The sequence below is a fragment of the Lissotriton vulgaris genome, chromosome 4_1 (assembly GCF_964263255.1).
Source record: "Lissotriton vulgaris chromosome 4_1, aLisVul1.2, whole genome shotgun sequence".
In the NCBI taxonomy this organism is placed as follows: Eukaryota; Metazoa; Chordata; class Amphibia; order Caudata; family Salamandridae; genus Lissotriton; species Lissotriton vulgaris.
In genome coordinates, this window is record NC_141691.1 from 1,891,006,966 (window position 1) to 1,891,029,909 (window position 22,944).

General features: G+C 47.3%; 1 protein-coding gene across 2 annotated transcripts in view; it reads right to left on the bottom strand.

Moving 5' to 3' along the window:
* The window catches only part of ASAP1 (ArfGAP with SH3 domain, ankyrin repeat and PH domain 1), a 1,926,573-nt gene extending 1,904,827 nt beyond the window's left edge, over positions 1-21,746 (bottom strand). For both annotated transcript variants that reach the window (XM_086966222.1, XM_086966220.1), the window contains exon 1: positions 21,267-21,746. The gene's annotated coding sequence lies outside the window, so the exon portion shown is untranslated. The remainder of the gene's footprint in view (positions 1-21,266) is intronic.
* Between the last annotated feature and the right edge of the window lie 1,198 nt (positions 21,747-22,944).

The window sequence follows — 22,944 nt, forward strand, 5'->3', positions numbered from 1 at the left end:
CCGAATACTTGACTTTTCACAGCTGGGTTTGATTATTTTACCATTGTTGCATTTCATTGTCGTATACCAGAGGGTGGCGGGGGTGGTGGGACTCTTTCCTCCTCCAGGGTTCTTCTTGTAGATTAGTGTAATGGTAGGGCGACAGGCACACTGCAAGTTGGGGTGGCTTTCTAGTCTAATGCAATGCAGGGGTGCAGGGTGGGGGGAGTTGTAACGTGTTCAGGTTGGGGGGTGGGGGGGAGTGTTTGTGGGTTTGTTATCTTTTCTCAAGGCAACGTATTGCTCCTTTCTATGATCCGGCTATTGTGCTCCTTGTGGGGTGGGTTCCACATTTCTTGCTGGGATGGGGGGTGTTGGGTTAAGGCTAATATCTTGGAATGTCAACGGGTCGGGTGATAGAATAAAACGGGGAGTGGTGCTGCAATTCTTGTGTCGCCTGCCCCCCCGATGTCGTTCTTTTACAGGAGACACATCTGGTGGGGAACACGCCATGAATAGGTGGGGTTACCGTCTCGTTGTACATTCTGGGTTCACCACTGGTTCTAGGGGCGTTGGCATTCTTGTTCGGTCCTCTCTCCCTTTGGAGATAGACGACGTAATCCTCTACGACAGGGGGCGCTATACCGCCCTCACTGGTAAATGGGAGGGTAGGACTGTTTCGTTGATCACTGTATATGTTCCACCGGGTCTACAGACCTCCACTTTCTCAGATATTGGGCGAGTAGTGCTGGGACTCCCTGATGGTACCCTGGTTATGGGTGGGGACTTTAATTCTGTTGTTGCTGGCAATGTAGATAGTCACCCCCCACCTCCCCCCCCCAGAGATCTTACTAAGTCTCAATCATGGCTGAGTGGGTTTTGGAGACTTTTGGTTTGGTGGACTGCTGGAGGTTGATGCATCCAGCGCAGATACAATACACTTTTCATTCTGGGGCCCATGGAAGTCTTTCCAGACTGGATTACGTTCTAATGCCGGCGGCGCAGTCCCCTTCTGTCAGAGAGATCAGACACCTTGCGCAGGGCATTTCAGACCATTCCCCATTGTGGCTCTGTATGGATACTAGAGTGTGTGGTGCAGGACGAGTTGCTCCCATAAACCCCTGGTATTTACGTAATCCTAAGACCCATGCTGGTTTGATAAAGTCCCTGGATCAATATTTCCTTGAAAACGAGGGGTCTGTGTCCTCATCTGTGTCACTATGGGAAGCCTTCAAGACTGTCATTCGTGGGCAGGCTCTATTCTTAATTGCTGATGCTAAGAAAACTAAAAATCAAGAAATTGTTCTTCTAGAGACAGAAATAGTCGAGCTGGAGAGTGACTTGGAATCAGGCGTTACCCATGCCAAACTCCACGCCCTTGGTTTGAAACAACTGGATTACAAATCCCTGGTCACGGATGCTGCCAAAATAATGCACAGGGAGCAGCAGGGCAGATTGTACATGTTGGGGACAAGGCGGGTAAATTGATTGCGTGGCTTGATAAGAAAGAAAGGGCAGATCGTGTGGTCCCCGTGATTCAGAACCTGAATGGAGTGTGTGTGACTGATCCGAGTGAGATAGTGGGGTGTTTTGTGGACTACTTTCGTGCAGTGTATTCTCCGGTCTCTGATAGAGAGGAGGAAGACTCATTTGTTGCTACGCGATATTGCACTGCCACGCCTATCAGAGGCTGACCGAGACCTAATGGATGCTCCATTGTCGGCGGATGAGATTGCAATCGCCATTCGCTCCGTTCACTCTGGCAAGGCCATGGGCCCCAATGGTCTGCCCATCGAACTATACAAATTGCGCCCCGATAAAGTTGCACCGTATCTCCGAGATATGTTCCTGGAGTCGCGAGACCTTGGCTCTCTCCCCTGTGATCAGCGTTTAGCTACAATTGTGGTAATTCCTAAGGAGGGGAAGCCTCGGGATCACTGCGCTTCATACAGGCCCATCTCCCTGTTGAACGCCGAACCTAAAATCCTAGCTAAAGTTTTGGCTAATCGGCTGATCACGGTGATTGGTGACCTGATCCACCCGGACCAATCTGGTTTTATCCCGCATCGTAACACCGCTCTCAACTTGCGGCGTTTGCATGGCGTCCTCGCGAGGGCGGGGTCTCTTCATGAGTCGGCCAGCTTGGCTTCTTTGGACGCCACGATGGCCTTTGACACTATAGAATGGCCGTATCTCTGGGCCGCCCTCGCGAAATTTGGTTTCGGTTCTGATCGGGTGGGTGAAACTTCTATACAAGGAACCGCTGGCTCAGGTGGTCGTTAATGGCCGAGTATCTGATTCTTTTACTCTTGAGAGGGGTACGAGACCGGGTTGCCCGTTGTCTCCCCGACTTTTTGCGCTTGCCTTAGAGCCTCTGGCTGCTTGGCTCTGATGGGAGCCTTTGATAAAGGGTATCCAGTGGACTCCGGATTTTGAAGACCGGATCTCGCTTTATGCTGACGATATCCTGTTATACCTTACCTGCCCCCGAAAATCGCTTAATGTTTTGTTCGATGTTCTCACTTCGTTTGGCAAGAACTCAGGTCTAGTTATTAATTGGACTAAATCCTGTGTCTATGTAATTTCGGGTGGTCTTCCCCCTTTGCCTCGTAGATTTCCCATCCAGGTCTCGCAGACGGGATTCAAATATTTGGGGATTTTTATATCATTAGACCCCACCGTTCGCTATGAACGCAATTTGCTTCCCCCTCTCCAGAGGCTGAAACTCGGCGTCGTTCACTGGCGTAAATTACCACTGTGTATGCACCCAGCCCAAATCCTGCATTTGGGATGGATAAGTATCAGTTGCCGGGTGGGAATTATAACAGGGCGCTCTACTCTAAGGTGGCAGGGAGAAATTTAACAGGTGCCACTAAGATTGCTGTACGAGTCTGGTGTGATGCGAATGCGGCCCTGGGTTGGAAGGATCGATTAACACGCGCGACTCCTTAGTATGCGTCTGAGAGATTGGGATGCCTCTGGACAACGAAAGGTTTTGAGAAATGGGATATGATTGGAATTAGCAGGGCGGGCGACCTCTGGGCCAAGGTTGCAGTTAAGACTTTTGAGACGTTGCAGAAGGAATATGAGTTGAGTGACAGGGAGTTTTTTAGATACGCACAGGTTCGTCATGCATTGACCTCGGTCTTCACTGCCGATGCCAATATCCCCGAGTCCTCCCCGCTGGAAGATCGTGTGCTTGATGGTCATGTGCCTGATAGTACGATTTCACTAATATACAAGAAGTTGATCAATAATCAGGCGGATCTCCTTGTACGTCTCAGAGAAGTCTGGGCTGGAACTGGACGATGAAGACTGGCAGTCTGCATTATCTCACCTAAGGAGGTGGCTATTCCCGCCCGTCTCCGCCTCGTCCAACTTAAAATTCTCCACCGTGTGTATGTCACCGGTCCTCGTCTGGTTTCTATGGGTTATTCTGCTGATGGGCTATGTAAGCGTGGCTGTGTAATGATTGGTACCTTCCTCCATATTATTTGGGAGTGCCCGGAGGTGACGGCGTTTTGGAATCGTGTGCATGCATGTGGTAGAGTGTGTCACCGGAGTCGCGCTGTTGCCTGAGGCCCGGCGATGTCTGTTGAATGTGTGGGAACCGAATGATTATAGCGTCGCTCAGACCCGGTGGGCGACCCTTGGGAACATGATCGCCAAGAAAGACATTGCACAGTTGTGGGGTTCCCGGCGGCTGCCCACTGTGTCAGTATGGAAGGAAAATATGGATTGGTGTATGTTTAGAGAAAAGACTGTGTATTTGGAGGGGCAAACCTAGGGTGTGGACTAAAATCTGGAGCCAGTGGAACGCCTACCGAGGGAACATTTGTACGCCCCCGTTGGATGACAATCCGGACATCTCCCTCTCCCTCTGATCAGACAGGGGGAGAGGGAGATGTTTAAATTTTGTTCCTATTCTTGGCTCCCCCACTGGCCCCCCAGACCTCCTCCACTAACTATCAGTTTGCACAACTTTGCACCTAAAGGTCCCTCCCGTACGAGCACAATTCCGTGTACAATGTTCCATGCCTTGAGACATGTTTTTTTTTCTTTCCTTTATCTTCTTCTGTTGTAAAAACAAAATAATACTTCATCATGGCTCTATCCTGTGTTGCTATGGACCTTATCCTGAATCGCTGCCGGGCCTCAGGGATGTCGGCGAAAGAGCTGTGGTATAACTGATTACTTCTAATTTTGCTAGTGGCCGGCCCCTGTGGTTGTAGGACCATGTGTGTAACTTAATTTAAATGCACAATAAAGTTTAAAAAAAACCTTTATCTATGACTATGATGCAATAAAACAAAGCATGACATAAACCACATATGCAGATTCGCAAAGAGCAATGTGCTACTTATTACCAGAGTTGAGTAATGTGAAAGGAAGCATTCACCAATCAAAGATCTGCTTCTCATGAATTATGGCCCTGCCAGCCACACATCAATGGTAATAAATGAAAATGAACACTTTAAATATCTGTATACATTCTATTTATTTGGTTTAATGTACTTGTTTTCTATAGCGTCAAACATTTAATCTGATAGCCATTTCACAGCGCTTTGTAGCAGAGGTACCCTACCAGTCTCTTAAAACTCTACTCATTCCAAATTGGCCTTATCTAACAGTAGCAGATTATATCCCTTTACTCTGCTTGCACCTCTTTCTAATGATTACCCATCATACTTCACAGACAAAGCTATTACTCTCTCTTCTATCTCTTCCATCGACAACCCATTTCCCTACTCTAAGCCCATGAAAGTCCTTTTCTGCCTTCTGGACGAACCTCAGGCAACAACAGACTGACAGACTCTGCCGCCACTCTAGATTAAGCCATCATTGGTACTGTTAATTGACCCTGAGTCAATCATTACCTCACGAGCAAGGACCCACACAGCCGAGGCCTCTAACTCTCTGCAGCCTCCCAAACAGGTATCTGACAATCTTGGGAACACCTCTACACCCGCACACTCTGTTGCCATATTGGTCAGAGCAGTTCCCACTGCTATTGCCTGAATGGTTAAGCATCACCATGCTCATAACATTATTTCCAAATAGACAACATCAATCGCCAGAGGCGTTACCTGAAGTGGACATCGATTACTCCAAACCACACAACCTTGATGCGCCCATCCAACATTTTCTTAATCCTGCAGATGGAAATACCTGACATTCTGGTTGCACCTGCAACCTATATTGCATCCTGAGCAATGCAAGATTCTTAAGAAAGAATGCAATCCACATATGCAACACAATTTCTGCTAAAGGGCAGAACTACTCTACTGTATCACAGAAACATGGATGGTAGACAATGAATCAGACATACCACATGAAGGCATTTTGAATCAATTTTAAAAAGAGCTATTTAACTCTATGCAGATACATTCTGAACAAAGAAATACATAACTGGCTAACAGAAGTATATACATTTAAAAGAAATCTAGTGATAATCATCATCCAACATATTTGAAAGCCACAGTATCAATCCCTACTTCTTTGCAGTTCACTGCACCAAACATTCTCTGCCTCATTCCTTCTCATCCCCCGACCACCTCCATACAAGGTAGCCTTCACTGAAGTTCTACTGAACTTTGTATCTGATACCACAATTAGCCACCGAAATTTACGTATTTTGCAAAATCTCAACACATGATTTGATATAAACGATGTGTGTAAGACCCCAGGTCTCCTAACTAACCTTGCAATACCAATTAGTTAATGGGCTGACGAATGATATAGGCCATACTCTCCAAACTATATTTGCTGCAAAGCCATCATCTAGTGTGATCACCTCATCATCAATGTCAGTCTTAACCTCCCTACTGATAACCCATCACCATCACCACCCAACTCAATATCCTTTAACAAGCTGAGGAAGAGCTTCAATATCATCTCCTTCCAGTCACAACGCTGGCAATCACAGGACTCTTATTGCGTATGGCATTTTGCTGAAGGATACCGCGAAGGAAGGAGACTTAACTCCAAAATTAAATCTTGGGAAACCATCTTTGTTGATCATACACAACAACGTAAACTGAAGAAACTTAAAGAATGTCCAAATGAAATTGAAATAACCTTGAGAAAGCCCTGGCGCCCCTCGCCACACAGGGCGAAACACGAGTCGGCTGTTTGTGTTCAGTTTTGAATCAATAAAAGGCTTTGTTTGGAAAAACTGTAATGAAAATGGAATGAATTTTGTATGGTTGAATGACACTTTGCACCCAAAGAAAAAGGATTCAACCTCAAATATATACACCTATACAAAAGGAACACATACTCATACTTACCTCAAAACAACGCTGGCAATGTGACCACGCAACACTCCGATGTCTGTCAAACAATCAATCCAGGTTAACTGAGACTTTCAACGAAGTGGCCCCCCAAACAATCCCATTCGAAGGCGGTGTCAAATTAGACATAAATTTACAAAAAAATAAAATTATACGCATTAAAACCCAATGAATGAACACACATCAGAATAAGAAAAAACAGGTAGACTGACAATACAGGATCTGTAACGCAAGTATGAAAAATTCAAGAAATCTCACTGCTCACAACACATTTTGGATTTTCATATTCAACCATAATGATCGTCAAAAGTATGTTATAATTCTGAAACCTAACCTGAACTTAACACTGCATCAATTACACTCAAACCTTCTGCAACTCTACAGCAGATTACTTGATTTAAAAGGCTAATGATTTTGAGACCCACTTTCTAATAAAAGCAGCCAGCAAACAACACACCGCCATGCATGTCAAAACATATGTCCCCATTATTACACAACCAAATATCTTCTTGTCCCACTTGCTGTCCATTATGATATGATACAATATGATATATGATAAAAGACTTGTAAAGCGCACGAATACCCGGAGACGTCTTGGCGCTGCAGCTAAACATAGGTCAGAGTGGGCCATTACTCATTAATGAATAACCAGGTTTTTAAAGATTTTCTGAAGGACTACAGATTTGTCGCAGATTTAAGATTCATTAGTAGGCTGTTCCATATTATGGCAGTGTAGATAACTAAACTTCTGGTGCCCCAAGATGATCGTTTGAAGTTAGGAACTCTCACATTTTCGGCTGAACTGGATCATAGCGTTCTACTGGGAAGGTACCAATTGAAGCTCTCCTTCAGGTAGTCTGGTCCCAAAACATGAAGCATGTTTGTAGGCAATGCAGAGGGCATTATAGGTAATACACTGATTAATAGGAAGCCAGTGTAACCTACTAATGGCCTTGGATGCCCAATGAAACCTAAGTATACCTAGAAGAATGCGTGTTGCAGCATTTTGCAATATTTGAAGTATATTCAAAGATCTATTTTGCATATGCTGATAGAGGCCATTGCAATCATCTACCCTAGATAGAACTAGGGCTGTGACTACTGTCTTCTGTAGGTCATGCGGAATGTATTGAAAGATTTTTTTTCATTATCCTAAGAATGTAGAAGGAAGAGGGGGGCGTGGCTTGGACGCCGGAGGGAATGGCGGCGTGAGCTCGGAGCTCCGCGCCCGATCCCCACAAATATCCTGAAAATCGGGGCTAAAAAATCCATGACGACCCCCGGACAAACGGGGGCTCTGGCATATGAACTCAGGGGGCGCACGGAGATCCACCAACGGAGCCGATTGAGAGAGATCTGAAGCTGTAGCACCGATCCGTCTCAAAACGAAACGAAACAAAGACGCTCCTAAAATGGCGGCCGAGGTGTGATAAAAGCTGACCGGCTACGGATCCACCTTCCCCCTTGAAAGAACCGGAGCCCCGACTCCGAATACCATCGCCGAACAAGAATTGGTGGCCCGGGGATGAACCCGAGCGAATGTCGAAAGGGTAACTTGCCCACCGAGCTGGCTAGTCCGAGAACTAAGGCTAGACAAGATGGCGGTGTGACTTGAGCTACTGAGTCACGTAGAAGGACGAAGGCCAAAGACGTGCGGATCTACAACAAGCAAAGAGTAGAGGAGTAGTGCGGATTGCGGAGGACGAGACGTCCAGGAGAGCGGCTGCTCCACTGACCCGAGTGACCCACGGAGCGCTATAGCGAACCTCAGACCCGAAGCGGTCTAGCGAGCTGGGGGATAATCCAGAGACGCTCCGGAGACGGGAGGGGCAGAGAAAACGGAGGTCCCACACCTAGGATCCAACGCCCATGACAAGGTCCGGAGATCGACAGATGATCTGATTCGTGATCGGCTCCATGGACGCACTTGAAAAAGGTGGCTGAGAAACATGGTGAAGCCGAAGGGAAAAACCGAGGGAGCGGCGGCCTCAGATATGGCAGAAGGTGACCCTGCAGGACCCTCTGAGCTACAGCAGCTGCAGAACCGCATCCTGGAAGCCATAGCTGCCACGCAAGATACTTTGCAACAGGATATTGCGCAAGTGGTCTCGGGACTAGGCCTCCTACGAGCGGACCACGACAAACTCAAGGATAGGGTCAAAGGGGTTGAAGACACTCTACAGGACCTGGCTCCTGCGCATAAGACTTTGGAATGTAAACTAACGGATGCCCTTGATCGGATCCAGGTCCTTGAAAGGCGAGCGGAGGACCCTGAAAATAGGAGTCGGCGAAGCAACGTCCGTATCGTAGGAGTGCCGGAAAAGGAGGAAGGGGAGGACATGGTAGAGTTCCTTGATACTTGGCTCAAGACTGTGGTGGCACCAGAGGATCTGTCGCCCTTCTTCACTCTGGAACGAGCGCACCGGGTTCCTTCCGGTCCGCCAAAACCAGGCCTACCACCGAGACCGATCATCGCTAAATTACTGCACTATAAGAACAGGGACCTCCTATTACAGAGGGCCCGGGACACTGGTCCGTTTCAAATAGCGAACAGCAGAGTAACCTTGTACCCTGACTTCACCTTTGAGACGCAGCGATTGCGGGCCTCCTTCCTATCGCTCAAAAAGGAGCTCCGGACAGAGGGCATCCCATACTCCTTGCTCTTCCCGGCGAAACTCAGGGTGGTGATTGACGAGAAGACACACTTCTTTGGAATGGCAGCGGACGCATGGGAGTGGTGGGACACATATAAGGTGGGCACTGACGGAGCCAAGGTCCGAGAAGAAAGAGAGCGGGAACGAGAACGGGCGCAAAAGGGCCTGCGGAAATCTCAACGATTGCGCAAAAGGCGGCACGGCACAAAGAAACCATCGGCATCGCAAACGGAAGCAGAGCGGAAGGCCGCGCTTCAAGCCATGGACACATTGGCGAGATCCGGAGGCTCCCAATCCAAACAGGATACGGACACTGAGACGCACGCCTCAGCCTCGGGCTCGGACTCGGATATATCGGGAATGCACAGGACCAAGGGCCCGTCGGTGACGCCACAGTCATCGGAAACGATCTTGAACAATTGACTTGGAGCTGGCAGGCGGTGAGCAGGATGGCCAATGAGAACTTCTCGACCTAAAGAGTGAGACGATCGGGGATTGTGAACTGGGTTTCGAGCCTGCTGCTGATTATGGGGAACAAACGGGAGGGTGCGGGGGGAGAGCTTGCGCGGCCCCCTTTTGGCCTTGGCCGCGTTCCATTAGCCCTTAAGGCACCCACGGTTAGCGGTTACGACCGTGTTGTAGCAACACTGTTTGGGGAAGTTGCACTAGTTTGGATGGGATCTGATAGTCCAATATTGGGGCCTGTTCTGGGGGGAAGGGGGCACACTGTTGGGGTTTTCTTCCATGTTCGGCGATTGAGGTTCCAGGGAAATCTGGGCGATGGAAGGTTCGAAACACTCAGGGAAGTTGGGGCGGGAGACACCATCCGTGAGGGACTGAAACTTGAGGTGCGACAGGGATTTGGCTTTCGGGACAATGGCTAATGTAGGTGTATTGAAGTGCATGACCTGGAATGTGCGGGGGCTCCACACGATGCAACGGAGGCATAAGGTACACGCCTACTTAATTCGAAGGGGGGTTCACATTGCGCTGCTGCAAGAAACTCATCTTACGAAGCAGGAGGGGGCGGCACTACAGAGGAGGTGGAGGGGTCAGGTCTTTCACACTTCTTATTCAGCATATGCTAGGGGAGCACTGATATGGATTAGGGTTGGGACACCTTTTCAACCAACACGACACCTAGTGGATCCAGAGGGGAGATACGTAGTGGTGGAAGGCAGGCTGAGAGGGAGGGACGTGGTCCTGTGTCGCGTATACGCCCCGAATATAGAGCAGTTGGCCTTTCTAACAGGGTTGTCGGGGACTTTGGCACACTTCCTAGCGGGCCTGATCTTGATAGGTGGAGACTTCAACTCCATAGCGGACACAACGTTAGACAGGTCCCACCCACCATTGAGGGACTCCCCGGTTCACAGACTAACTAATGGCAGATTGGAATGGCAGGAGGGATGGGGGCTGACTGATGTATGGAGGGAGCACCACCCGACGACTTGCGATTATTCCCACTTCTCCAGCCTACATGGCCGGCTTGATGCGATATTGTGCTCGCAGGGTGTGTTGCCATCTGTAACCTGGTCGGAGTACCTCTCGAGGACGATCTCGGACCACAACCCACTGATCATTAACTAGGCCTGGGCGACTGCGGTGCCCCGAGTGCCGACCTGGAAACTAAGACCAGAGACCCTCGAGGACCCGGTATTCCACGCGGCACTGGAGGAGGGTATAACCCAATACTTCACTGATAATGAGGGGACGACAGCCACCAGAGCGATAGAATGGGATGCGTTCAAAGTGGTAGTGAGGGGTCAATGTATAACAAAATACGTGGGTGCGAGGAAGGTGTTGCTGGAAGATATCACTAAGGCAGACTCCAAGTTGCGAGAGGCAGAGAAGAAGCGGCCTGGCCGTCCCGACCTCCAAGAGGAGGTTTGCACGGCTAGGGAGGCGGTAGCGGTGGAGGTGGAACGACTTTGTGCCTTTGACCACGAGCGTACATGCTTAGAACCCACGTAGAGGGAGTCAAAGCCGGCACGCTATTAGCGTGGTTGGTGAACCCCACGAAGCGAAGTTCTCCTATACTAGCTATAGAGGATGAAGTGGGCCACACCTGTTACTCCCAAACGGAGATACTGGATAGCTTCTAAAGATATTATGAACCCTGTACAAAAGCGAACAGGGGGACCGGGAGAATGAGACCGAGGTCTTCCTGGACGGCCTTCAATTGCCCCAACTAGATGAGGAACAAGCGAAAGAATTGGGGAGAGACGTCACTCTGGGAGAGATCAGGGGAGCGATCAAAAAAATGCCCTGCAACAAAACGCCAGGGTTAGATGGGCTTCCCATTGAATTTTACAGTAAATATATAGACATCTTAGCGCCGAGACTCCAGACAATATACAAGGAGGCCATGGCAATGGGCCACCTGCCCCAATCAATGCGGGAGGTGCTAGTGATACCGCTCCTGAAGCCCGGTAGGGAAAGTGGTAACCCTGCATCATACAGGCCGCTCTCTATGCTAACCTCTGACTTTAAGATACTGAGCTCCATATTAGCAGCTAGACTTCTTCAGCATATGCCCGGCTTAGTACACGCAGACCAGAATGGATTCATCCCCGCCCGAAACACGACGATTAACATCAGGAGGCTAACACGTCTGCTAGAGAGCGCACAGGCTGGGTCTCATGCGCCCCTAGTCTTATCCGTAGACATCGAAAAGGCCTTCGATAGCCTAGAGTGGGACTACTTGTACAAGGTTATGGACCGCTTTGGACTCGGAGAAGGGTATATTAAGTGGACGCGGGTCCTATACTCGGCGGCAGTGGCAAGGGTGCGGATAGGGCCTCTGGTCTCGCAGCAATACCCGGTGGAGAGGGGCACCCGTCAGGGCTGCTCCTTTTCCCCTTTATTGTTCGCACTGGCGATTGAACCATTAGTGGCTGAGGCCCGAACGGGAAGACATTTCGAGGGCATAAGTAGCAGAGACGGTCAGCAGTTTATATCACTGTATGCCGACGACTTGCTGTTATTTCTGGAAAATGACACATCCGCGCTTGAAGGAGCAGAAGGATTGCTGGGGCGATTTGGCGTAATATCGGGCCTAAAGGTCAACTGGGCGAAGACATGTGTATTTCCGCTACAGAGGGACACCGGTCATCCTGACCATCGACCCACATTAAACTGGGAACCGGCTTGTTTTAAATATTTAGGAGTGCACATATATCACACGGCTGCGGACATGTTCGAGGGTAATGTCGGTCGGCGCATGCGAGCTCTGAGGGGCAACATGGCCTTTTGGGCTACGCTCCCGCTCTCTGTGGCTGGCCGCATATCCCTATTAAAAATGGTTGCTCTACCGAGATTGTTATATCACTTTCGGACACTCCCGGTCTGGATCCCCAGCTCCTTTTTCCGCCAACTCAAATCCCAGCTGACTTCGTTCCTATGGGGGGCAGGCAGGTGCAGGGTAGCGCTGGCGACGCTCACCCGCCCCAAGGATGAGGGTGGGTTAGCGGTACCAGACTTTGAACTTTATTATCTGGCCGCCCAAATGCAGACATTCACGCAAGAGGTGGCGAGAGTGTACCGAGGCCCAGAAGGTGAGGAGACTAGAGGCACGCCGAGACACGTCTTGGTTTATATAGCCTTACAGCAGAAGATCGCTACCCGCGACCTGACACTTGAGCAGCGGCCATTTTGGCTTGCCTGGAATCGCTCCCAACGTCGAGAGGGAATAAGGCATCCATATGCCCCGGAAATTCCTCTGGGCATGCTGACGGCGCTACCCCACGGGGGTGATTGGTCGCAACTGCAGCGATGGGAAGAAGCGGGTGTACAGGTTGTGGGGGACCTCTGAGAATGGGACGCTCCTCCCATATCAGGACCTTCTAGAACGCTTTGACCTACCACAAGGAGGATTCCTCCTGCACTCGGCGGTGGTCGGGGCGATGCAGGCGCATTGGGGCGGTGGCCTAACGGAGCCAGAGACGTCACTGGTTTGCCAGTATTCTATGATGGCAGCGGGGACGGTTAAGGCGGTGACATCCCTGTACTCAAGAATGCTTTGTGAAAACCTGTTGCCCCTCACGACGCTGAAGACCAAATGGGAAACTGATCTGGGAAAAGATATTCCTGACACGACCTGGGCCCGGCTTGTGCGTCGAGCCCGCAACAGTACGAGGAACGCGAGATTTCAGCTCATACATTACTACGTGCTGCACAGGGCCTACATGACCCCAGGCAGAATTAAGAAATATTTTGGGGTGGCTGAGTCGGCGTGCCCTCACTGTACGACGGAAGGGGCGGAGCTGGAACATATGCTATGGTCTTGCCCGTCCCTCCGGGAGTATTGGCTGGCCATAGGAGAGACCCTGAACGAGGTGACGGAAAGAGCCATCGACTTCGACTCAGCGGCTTGCCTTCTGCATTGGTTCCCTCACACGCCCAAAAACAAAATTTCCAGTAAATTCGTGGATATGGGACTGATGATAGCCAAAAGGGAGATAACCAGACAGTAGAAGTCGAAAACAGGCCCAACGCACAGGAGATGGTACAACGAATTCCTCAAAAGGGCAGTTTGCGACAGCACGCACAGATACCAGCTAGGGGCGTAGAAACCCTGACTCTAGAGTGTTAGAATTGGCGACAGCCTGGGAGGCGTTAGTACAGGCCCTCAGAGATACCATGCTCACGGAAGACGAGGAGACCCTCAGTGCAGACGGGAATGGCACCCAAGCATTATCAAGCGTAGCACAAAATTAGACAATGACAGGTTTCAAGCCACACCCTAGGATATTCTAACACAAGGCCCTATGAGCGGATGGTGGAGGGGAGGGTAATGGAGTTATACAGGGATGGGGTAAGGAAGGGGTTCTATAGTATAGTTAAGTTAGGACAGAAAATTAGACATGCACACTTTAATGCGAAAACAACTGATCCTAAACGTCGCAATCAGACAACACTCCGACCGACCATTTGCTGCCTCCCGACCTCCGGGTTGTGGGTCCACAGGCTGTGTATATCACGACGAAGAATGTTTGATGATAACGTGTCGCAGAAATGTCATGACTGTATATCTCCTGGTCTGAGCGCTGTATGCCTACATTAAAAATTACTTTAAAAAAAAAATGTAGAAGGAAGAGGAAATGACAGAATTGACTTGATCCTCAAAGGTAAATTTGTCATCAATTATGACACCTAGGTTTTGTACCTTCCTGACCGGATTTGGAAGGGTCCCTAAGTCTTGAGGCCACCACAAAGAGGACCAAAAAGAGACATCATTGCCAAACAAAAAGGACTTCGGTCTTTGCAGAATTTTATTTTAGACAGTTGATATTCATCCAATCATTAACTGCTCTCATGTAATTCTGAACTCTCTATCCATTGCGGTTATCGCTACTGGAAAGAGAGATGACAATTTGGCTGTCGTCGGCATATGATACCAAGGAGAACTTAACTGTTTTAATCAAACTAGCCAAAGGGGTGACATAAGTTTTGAATTAAAGAAACCTAAGATCAAATCAGAACAATCATCATCACTGAACCTCCCACTGACCTGTGGCGTCCAAATATATTCAAGAACATCCTACTAGCCGTGTCTGTGACCATACTGGCATCCCTTTATACTAGGCAGTTCCCCTATGAATGAAGAACATCCATGGAGTCAATTCTAATGAAGCAAGGACTAGTCCATGAGGATTCGACAAACTACAAAGATATCAAATTGACCCTTTCTTGTAAGTTCATTGAAAAAGCAGATCGCCGATTTCCTCCTATCTAACAGACAAGTTTCCAACCAAAAAATTGCACTAAATCAGTTTTATTTTCAATCTGGGGCAACCTCAAAAACAGTTGACTCCACAATTTATTTGTTGTACTCGTCCCACAGATCTCTAAGCAGCCTTCGCTACTACAGCAGCATCTACTGCTGCTCTCAAAACCAAAATGACAAAGGAATACAGGTTGTGGCCGTTACCTAGTTTAAGTCCTACCTCACACAGAGAGCTCGATTCTCCTTATTACTATTGTATCAATGTGTAGGAGTACCCCAAGGACTAACCATAGCTCTTCTTTTCTTTTATCTGTAATTTTACTCGCTTCCTGAGCTTGTCAGTTGTTTCAAGCTTACCTTTTATTACTGCTATGATGATACTCAGTAAACTGGATTCTAGAAAATCACTTGAGACTCAACCTATAAACAAACATATAATCCCCCCCACAACTTGTTCTACGAAGACCAGTCCCCCGAATCACCTCAAGAGAGATAAAGAATGTTGGCACGACTAAGGACTCCGAAGTTGCACTTCAAAGTCAGGTTCAAGTGACAAAGAGGGCTTTTAACACTTTGCACTCTGTGATGCATCTTTCCTTGCTGAGTTCACCTTGAGGGTCCACCATGCCTCAACAGTTTTAGTGTGCTCACAACTTAACTATGCCAATGGGCTCTAGATTGGGATCATGAAGCATCTAATGAACAAACTTAGACGAATCCAGAATACCACTACCACACGCCTTCAAAGCCAGAACTGGTACGGTTATTTCACTCATGGTTTGAAGGCTCTGCACAGAATACCTATTGCAAAAAAATCTTCTTAGATGCACTCTGCATTGCCCCACGGGCAATCAATAGTACTGGGTTACCATTTCTACAGACCAAACTCAGGTTCTACACCCAATGGGGGAATCTAATCTTACATTAAGAACGACACCACCCTTCGTCATTCCCCCTCTCAGAAGAACATGCTTAGTTACAATATTCGTTTTTGTGAAACCTGCAAGCTATGGAGCGCCCCTGCCCAAGAAAATAAGTATAATTAGCAGTTACCTCAAATTCAGGGAAGCTATATGATTCAACTGACTCTCATTTACGCTGTACTATGTCGAACACCCTTTTTCGCTTGTCAAATAATGGAATAAAGCGCTGCGAGATGCATGCGGCAGCAAGTTCAGAACACAACACGAAACCACGCACACAGTGTCAAAACACTACGATCATAGGCCCCACATCAACTAGCATTCTTGAACAACAAATGCCGTAGCTACTTACTCAACCATCCTCAGAAAACGCTGTGGGTCCCGCAAAAGGTGGGAAAGTGCTATACAAGTTGCAATAAAAGACAATAGCAGAAGACAGACACACTGCAACAAGGTGGATAATATACTGTAGTAGACACAAGCAGCTAAGCGTCATATAGCATGAGAGTGGGACTGGCGGTAGGTAAAGTTTTTTGGCCAAGTCTAGTTAGTTTCATACTACAAGTGTTGTTCAGCCGCTGTCTAAGACTTCTCTGAATCTGCCGTGTTCAGGTGTTTCCTGTCACACAGGTTTATACACATGCCTGTCAGCCATTCAATTCTGAAATATCAGTTTAAGCAATTCCCAGGCTCATTCAGCTCTGAAGAGTTTAGGACCAAGTCACAAAACTGTCAGGAAGTAAAAACATGACTTGTACATCTAAAAATCAGTACGTCACACTTGTGTAACATTGTATCAAATTACAAAGACTGAAACGTGTCATGTTACTGTGGAGTTTCTGAAAAGTATGTACAACTGGGGAGGGTCTGGGGAGTTGTCAGGGAGATTCAAGCACACTAGGCCAACACTCACACAATCGTCTTTGTGTGTAACAGCCATGCTTACCTAAACTTACATCTAAAACACCCTGATGTAGGTACTAAAGTTAGTGTGGGAAAGAGCATGAAATCATTCCCATTACCCGTTTACCTAGGTGAGGATTCAAGAAAGGGAAACCTTTACATTGAAAAATCATTCCCATTTCAATTAAAAAGGGACTAATTATATTTTTAACGTTGACAATTTTTCTAATCCTCTGTGATGTGGATTGTCTGCCATGTGGTTGTGAAGCATTTCCCTCCCTAAATTCTGAACCGAGAGACAATGCAAGTATAGCCCTGGGACTTAATTGAATAACACAGTCAGGCCTAGGTCTATGCAATGCACAAGTATGGGCCTACTCATACTGGGACTAGTAACTTTTTCCCGAGTAGCTTACAAGTAGGTGCACTCCTTCTGGAAGGTGGAAAGAGGTTACTTTTCACCGACTTATGATTTACAAACATATCACCCAAGCAGCAGAACCATTTGTATAAGCAAATCTCGTATTGCTCTTCACTCAGCTCTACGCTTAATCGCAACTACACCACTGCAGCAACATAAGAGCTGGTCATTGAATGCCACACAAGCACAGTTCCTACAGAGGACATACTTCTAACCCTACACAACGATGCTATGTGTGGTTAAGAGTTTCCATGTCTAACTCCTTGATGCTCTTCTACACGCTCAAGCGCAACATGCAAGACATCACAAATTTTCCAACACCACAGGCCACACTACATATTCACACCCTTCTTACAACGCATATCCTGTACAGTAATGATGCCTTGTCCACCAAATGCACTTTAGCACCTTGTCTCTTGCATGAAATTATACATAAATGCTGCTTCATTACTAGACTAGTTCATTGTGCTGATAACCCTGTACAGAACTGTATACAAATGTGCTCATGGTGTGCACAGAACCCTCTATGGCGCTTCACAATGTTATACATGGCTCTATGTAGCGCTGTGGGAAGATGTGTTCACATAGGCCCTGTTGGCGCTCGGCACAATATAGGAGAGTAGAAATGCAGACATAAGACTCACAGAGCTGTGTATAACTGTACAAATGTGTTGAGAGGGTGTACAGAGCCTGTGTGTGGCTGTGGGCAGATGTGTTTACAATATGTTAAGAGGCCATCAAGGCGCTGTGTGCAGTTTTGTTTGGAATTTGCACAGATCCCTGTGCAGCACTGCGTATAAATATTTTAAAGATTGCTAGACACCCCTACACAGCACAACACTAATCTGTTACGGCACTGGGCTTGTGATTGTTGCAGCAGTAGTTTGTTTGTAGTCATCCATCAGCTATTGCACAGAGTTTGTCAAGGGTTGCATTGTATCTGTAGCTACGCACATGCGCACTCCAGTAATTCCACTGAGGCAACTAAGGTCTAAGTCAAAACCCCAAGGAATGCCAATCAAGGGGCTCACTTCCTAATCCGCTTCTGTGACACCTGAAGCTACTGCCTGGAAAGGGGTCATTGGACTTCCATCTCATGGGAATTTTCAGAAAGCAGGGCTATATTTAATGAATCTCTTTTCAGAAAATAAAAGTGTCTTCCACTTTCAAGGAAGCTGCAAATTGGCTAAAACGTGTCTATCTATCATCTAATAAAAAGGTGAGACTTCTCGACTTAATTTCTTGTGCCTCTGAAGGCCGCAGCTTGGGTCTCCCAAACAGTTTGGTGGTGGCAATAAGTGAGGTGGAGTTTTTTCATATACAGACTTATTCACTGTGTGTACATAGACCTACATGATGTCCATAAACGAGATAGCAGCGTGTACAGTGCCCTATATGATAAACATTGGTCTCGAAGAACGTCCACAGAATGTACAGAGACCTGTGTCGGGCTGGCCAGAGTACATTTATTTATATATGTTCAGAATGTTTTAATTTATATATGTTCAGGTTGCTAGTAGAGCACACTTACACTCGTGGGTGGAGTCTCTTGGTGCTAATGGTACCTCAACCACAGTGCAGTGGCCTATGCAAGGCACATGTAGAGCGGGCAGAAAACCAGGTTTTAAGCAGCTTCCTAAATTTGTAAAGAATTGTTTCAGCTCTATTCAAAGTTGAAAGTGGATTCCATAGGTAGGGTTCCAGAACAAGAAGGGATCTCTGAAGTCTATACTTTGGGACACAGAACAGTGGACTGCTGAGATCTCTCAGCTGGCGACGTGGGATGCGTTTTCTGACTTAATGAGAAAAGAATGCCGTAGAGTGGTTGTGCAAGACTCGAAGCACGAGGCAAAGAACTTTAAAGCAAATAAGTTTGTTGATAAATAGCTGATGGTGATGTTTTAGTCACACGGTCGAACTTTGTCAAATTGAGCAGAAGCCTGACAATCATATTTTCAAGTTTTTGTAGCAGCTCAATAATTAATTTGGACAGTAAGAAAGCGTTGGCAACCATCACTTATAAGAGAGGACTAGGAACAACCCATCCAAGCTGTTTAATATGAACAAGATACTGCTTTGTCGCGGGTGAAATCTGATACGTTTGAAATGAGAAGGGCGAGATATAATGCCATGTAGATGTATACCTCTTGTGTATCTATATATTGTTTCCTCCCACTGCAGAGAAAAAAATACCTAACCCCCACCCAAACCACCACTCCATGACTCATTGCATTCTTCTTCCAAAATATTCCCCACCTCCAATGTCTGACTCATCCCAAACCTATTTTACTACTATGAACTCCCGAAAAATCATTTCTAAACTCTTCGCTCTTCTGTTCATCCTTTATCCCATTCATCCAACTAACAGACTCAAACGTGTTTATAAGGAGTACTGAGACCCACAAGATGGTGAATTGAATTCACAACGTGTAGAAAGTTACGGGCAGGGCTGTGTGCATATGGATCCACAAAGCACTGAGAAAACGATGTGGTACGTTGTACAGATGTATTCACGTTTACAAAGCCAAGGCTGTGCACATATGTGCTCGCAGGGTGTACAGAGACCTTCATGGCGCTATGTACAGACGAGTTCACAGTGCGTACAAATACAGATGTGTTCACCATGTGTACAGACCCGTATAACAGACTGTGTACAGATGTGTTCAGTGAGTACAGAGACCTTCAGGACGCAATGCTGAGTGCTGTTTATATTCTGTTCAATTATTACTGGACGTTTTGTACGGATGTGTTCACCATGTGTAAAGAGCCCGCACAGGGGTTGAGTAAAGATATGCTGACAATGTGTTCGTAGTTTCATGGCGCTGTGCACAGATGTCCTTATAATGTGCAAAGACCCGGGTGATACATTGTACAAATATGCTGACTGGCCATGTACACATGGTCATCTACGGGGCCTTGTCAACTATGCAGCCTCTCTACTCGTGTCGCCTTAAGTTCAAGCCTTGCACACTTTACACGTTTCCTCCTTAAACGAAGGGTGTGGCTAATTCTCCTCGCGAAGGATCGTTGCAGACACACCTCTGGCTCAACCATCCCCATCACCTTCACCTACTGTTCCCCCTTCTGGCAGCGAGGGCGGGGCGGGGCTGCTCACCTGGCCCTGCTGCTATTGTCATCCACCGGTGACAAGAGCTAAATTATTCATGGAAGGGACAGTCTGCCAGAGTTCACACAGATGGTGTGTGTCCATCCTGTCCGCTTTCCTGTCCTCATTAGTTGTTTTTTTTGCGAAGGGAAATGACTGCGGCCTGCAGTTCCCCCACCCCCTTCGTTCTGAATTATCCAAAGGGCCTCCGGAAAACTGCGAACAGCCAAAACCAAGGTTTTGCCATTTGAACGTTAATCCACACTTTCCAGCTGGCTGACATCTGCTGCTGAATGGGCATGCACTTAACTTTTTTTTCCTGTGAAAAACGTGGTTTTACATTTCAAACCCACATGCTCGAAACAGCTTTAAAAAAGTGAGCAAAAAAGTCAGCGGAAGTACAATAGTACGTAAAATAGATGTTTTGTTTTAACTGAACAGCCGCATCTGAACAAATATTAAGTCCAATGAACATGCAATGTACTCACCTTACCCTAACCAGCCCCCCTTCCCCACAATAAATACCGGAACGTACCCAAGGACCCAAGGTCGAGTCCTAGCAATGCCAAATTAGCCTTCCTCCATCCTTCCAATGTTGGTCAATTAAGTACTTACTGTCATCGGGTAATACTGAACCTTTTTATTTATTGTGTGTCGAAAAGAATTACTGCGGTATGACGCACTATATACAAATATTAAAGTTCATTAAAAATGTAAAGTGATTTGCCAACGATCCCACAGGGTAAGCCAGTATGAATATATCTGCCAACTTGCTTCAAAAATATGAAAACTCAACCACTCACTCATGCCCTCGTTTACATCCATGTTCAAATTCACATCTAAGCCCTTCACAAATAATCAACATAGCGTGCGTAGGACCCGGCAGTCCATCTTAAATGGCTGCTGTCAATCAGAAAAAGCCAGCCCTTTAAAAGTAGTTTGAAAGCTATCTGGTGTATTAGCAGGGCCAGACTGGGAAGGCAGTTAATTATATAGGCGCTATATTGCGTTATAGGCCCTTTAAACTATAATTCATGTGGAGAAGGAGGCAGGCCGCCAACATGAATGCAATACGTGCGGGCCTCTCACTCCAGCGTAGGTTGGCTAATTTGCAACAAAACAACATTGATGAATAGACCTCGCAGCCGCTGTGAAAGCCCCCTTGAAAGCCCCCGTCCAGTGCCCGCGCTGCCTCCTCTCTTCCCAGCCTTTGTGTGGCGCAGGCCCGGCCGGCGGCCACGCCTTGGAGCAGAACTTACCAGCACGGGAACTCTCTCGGTTCTTTGTCCGAGTTTGCACGAGCGGCCCGAGTCCATTATTCCATTTTCGGCGGGGTCCCGTGTGTGCGCTCCCGGTGCAGGCAGCTCTGTGCGTCCGGCGTGGGCCCCAGGCAAGGCCGCGCTCCGCAACCTCGAGTCACTGGGGCGAGCGGGGTCTCGCGCAGCGTGTCCCGGGACTGGCTGCAGCCGGAGAGAGGGCAGGAAGGAAAGACTAGCATGTGAGTGAGTGAGCGCGAGGGGGGAAGAGGCAGGCTCGCGGGCTGCCCTGGGATTGATAACCGGGATTTCTGGAAATCTAAACACTTGAGCAGGAAATCTGAGGCTGCATAAACAGACCCCTGTGTGGTGCACGGAGTTCAGCGTGCAGAAGGCTCTTCGCTCTCAGAGCCGCTCTTCCTGCTGACAGGGGTGGAGGGGGAGCCAAGCCGGAGCAGGAGCAGGCATTTCTTCTTCTGAATCAACTGCATCTTGGGCTTATCTCTGCCCGTGTCCCACTGCAACTTCTACAACCCGAAAGTCCCGTATTCGGACGGGCAGAGGGCACCGGGACACTTTATGTTACTTTCCTGAAGAATGTCTACGTGAAAGCGCGCTGAGATTTTGAAACATTTCAATCTATCTTTGTCTCAGCTTTTTTTTATTGGATTTTTCCTCTTCGCTCTTATTTATTTTTACATCGTTAGTCTTCGCCTTTTGTTTTCCAGCTCTTGAAGCGTCTATATTTAAATCGTGCTTTTTTCATAAGTAAAAGCGCATTCAATATTTATGTTGTTTCCTGAATGCAGCTGGTTAATATATGCTTTTAATGGATCCGCTGTCTGCTGCTGCAGAGCCGTGGAAGGACAGAGAAGGACAATGGGAAGCAGACCAGGAGAGAGATTCAGAGCTAGAGAGGGTCGCACACCGAGAGGAAAGAGTGGAGAAAGAGACTGCTAGAACACGAGAGATTCCCTAAAGGTTACAAGCCAGCAGTATCGCATACTACATGAACCCTGCACTCAGGATACTCCTCAACAATGAGACGCACACTCTTTTGTGCAGGTTGGAAGTATTGGCCACAGTTATTAAGAGTTGTTTTACAGCATGTAGCCCTCCATGTATTTTTTTTATAGGCCATAAATCACTTCTGGCATGTTTTTATGACGTAAGATAATTTGTACAAGTCATAAATCACTTTATTCAATTCAATACATCTTTATTCAGATATAAAAGCACAGGTCAAAATACCAGCAGAAATACATACATTTGTAACCAATGCACAGTATAACAAGCATTGGCATAGCCAATAGGTCTCGCCTTTGGGACCTAATAAGTGTTTTTAGTTAACCAGTACAATATCCTTGGTGCAACAACATCAAGTGTTGCATGGCTAAACACTTATAAGGTCCCAAAGGCGAGACCTATTGGCTACGCCAATGCTTGTTTAGTTAGGTACCATTTCCTCCTACTCATTAGGTCAACTATATGTGATTTCTTAAGCATGCTGAGGAGAACTTGGAGTTTAAGGAACCTCCTGAAAGTCAAGGTTAAGTAACTTTCACTTGTGCTCTATTATCGCGAAAACAGTGGATCTTTGATCAATGGTAGACATGCACTATATGAAGACAAGCCCTTTGACGCAGCAAAACATTCTATTGCTCCCTACCTTTTTATTTTT